The 2,500-nt window shown below is 45.5% G+C and overlaps 1 protein-coding gene across 5 annotated transcripts in view; it reads right to left on the bottom strand.

The window, feature by feature from the left end:
* Positions 1–2,500, bottom strand: part of LOC126981838 (semaphorin-5B-like) — a 44,833-nt gene that overhangs the window by 33,891 nt on the left and 8,442 nt on the right. The window lies entirely within an intron of this gene.

The following is a 2,500-nucleotide window of genomic DNA, read 5'->3' as shown; positions in this document are numbered from 1 at the left end:
ATCAGTTTTCCTCGGAGGCGACGTTACTCAAGAGAGAAAATGTTAGGAGTTGAGATTGAGAGCCTTTCCTCGTAGGGTTTGTTGCGGAAGGAAGGGACCATTTTTTGTTGCTCGACGTTGAACACCTTCTAATTCAGCAATGTCCTTTGTATGGTGGGGAGACCAAAACTGTACTGCATATTCCAAGTGGGGTCTGACTAAATTAATATGAAGCCCAGCATTCGGTTCGCTTAATCTGCTGCGTCAATGCACTGCTGTGAAAATTTGGGAGAGAGAGAGAGAGAGAGAGAGAGAGAGAGAGAGAGAGAGAGAGAGAGAGAGAGAGAGAGAGAGAGAGAGAGAGAGAGAGAGAGAGAGAGAGAGAGAGAGAGAGAGAGAGAAATCCTTATTCGTGCAGAAACCAAAAATTACCATAATCACCACTACTACTACTACTACTACTACTACTACTACTAAACAACCTATATTTAGCGAAAGGATTAAGATTACCAATACGCGAGCCGGAAACAGCGAAGCATATTTTAGGATCGGGTTGCTCTATTGAGATGAAAGAGATCTTGATGAACGCTCTCTCTCTCTCTCTCTCTCTCTCCTTCAATTAGACTTCTTTTTTCTTTCTTTCTTCTCTCTCTCTCTCTCTCAATGCAGTTTTCTCATGCAATCGGAGGAGAAAAGATATTAGAAAGAGAGAGAGAGAAAGAAGAGGTGAAGGGAACCTATTGAAAAAGTCAAAAGGGAAGGAAGGAGGGAAGTGGGGGAAGAGAGGAAGGGAAGGCAGGAAGAGGAGGAGGAGGAGGAGGAGGAGGAGGAGGAGGAGGAATAATGACGCCAGCTGTTGGAAAAAAAGGAAGGAGAGAAATTAAAAGTAGGATAATAAGGAGACTTACGTAAGAAAATAAAGAAACTAAAAGAAAAAGAAAAGAAAAAGTTATTAAAAGAAAAAAGAAAAGAAGAATTAGTAATGCGGAAAAATAGGAGGAGGAGGAGGAGGAGGAGGAGGAGAAGGAGGAGGAGGAGGAGAAGGAGGAGGAGGAGGAGGAGGAGGAATAAAAGAAGGGAAGTAGGACAGACGAGAGGAGAGGAAGGGAGAGAAGAGGAAAGAGGTAAAAAACAGAAGAGAGGGGAAGGAAGAGGAAGAAGTAGAGGAGGAGGAGGAGGAGGAGGAGGAGGAAAGGGAAGAGAGAGGAGGTAATAGTGGTCACTAGCGAAGTGACGCCCTGTCCTCCTCCTCCTCCTCCTCCTCCTCCTCCTCAAAGAACTACTACTACTACTATTTATCCTTACCTCCTCCTATTAAGGAGAGAGGAGGAGGAGGAGGAGGAGGAGGAGAGGAAAATTAGAGGGATTGCAAAGAGAGAGAGAGAGAGGAGGAGAGAAAAATAGAGAGGTTGAGAGAGAGAGAGAGAGAGAGAGAGGAGAGAGGAGGAGGAGGAGGAGGAGGAGGAGGAGGAGAGATTGTTCTCAAATTGGTGTGTTCTTCCATATTCTTCCTCCTCCTCCTCCTCCTCCTCCTCCTCCTCCTCTTGTTCTTCCTTCCTTATGGAGAGAAACTTATTTGGTATGGTAGTAAATTCTCTCTCTCTCTCTCTCTCTCTTCTCTAAATTACCATTCATTGTCTCCTCCATTTAACCTCCTCCTCCTCCTCCTCCTCCTCCTCCTCCTCCTCCTCCTTCTCCTCCTCCTCCTCCTCCTCCTCCTCAGCACGTGCTCCTCTTCCCCTCAAAACAAACAAACAAAAACACAAAAGATCTTCCCCCTCTTCCTCCTCCTCTCTTCCTCCTCCTCCTCCCCTCTAGTTTGAATAGCTGTCACTTAACTGCTCCTCCTCCTCCTCCTCCTCCTCCTCCTCTTGTGTCCTCCTCCTTCCTCCTCCTCCTCATTCCATTTCCTCCTCATTTACCTCCTCCTCCTCCTCCTCCTCTTCCTCTTGCTCCTCCTCCTCCTCCTCCTCTCCATATTCTATTGCTTCATATGGTATTGGATCACTTCTCCTCCTCCTCCTCTTCCTCCTCCTCCTCCTCCTCCTCCTCATCTCCAGTGCTCCTACCCCTGCCGTGGTGAGAGAGAGAGAGAGAGAGAGAGAGAGAGAGAGAGAGAGAGAGAGAGAGAGAGAGAGAGAGAGAGAGAGAGAGAGAGATGCAGCTCTCTAATCTCTAAACATAACATTTGGACGAAAGCTCTCTCTCTCTCTCTCTGTCAAAGGTCCTCTGTCTCCTCTCTCCTCTTAGAAGGAGTAAACTCATTCTCCTTCCTCTCCTCCTCCTCCTTACCATCTAAGAGGAAGAGGAGGAAGAGTAGTTCAGTCATAAATCAATTTGTCATCTGTGTTTTGGTCTGTCGTCTCTCTCTCTCTGAGTGTAATTATTATGAAATTTACATCATTTTTGAGAGAGATATTTACATATTGAAATACATATGACTACACATGTGCCCTTTGGTCTGGATACTGATGAATTAAATAAGCAAAATTATATCAAACTTAAAGAAGAAATTTGTATT

Source organism: Eriocheir sinensis, chromosome 49 (assembly GCF_024679095.1).
Source record: "Eriocheir sinensis breed Jianghai 21 chromosome 49, ASM2467909v1, whole genome shotgun sequence".
Taxonomy (NCBI): Eukaryota; Metazoa; Arthropoda; class Malacostraca; order Decapoda; family Varunidae; genus Eriocheir; species Eriocheir sinensis.
The sequence above is the reverse complement of the archived record's forward strand: the minus strand, read 5'-3'. Positions and strand labels throughout refer to the sequence as shown.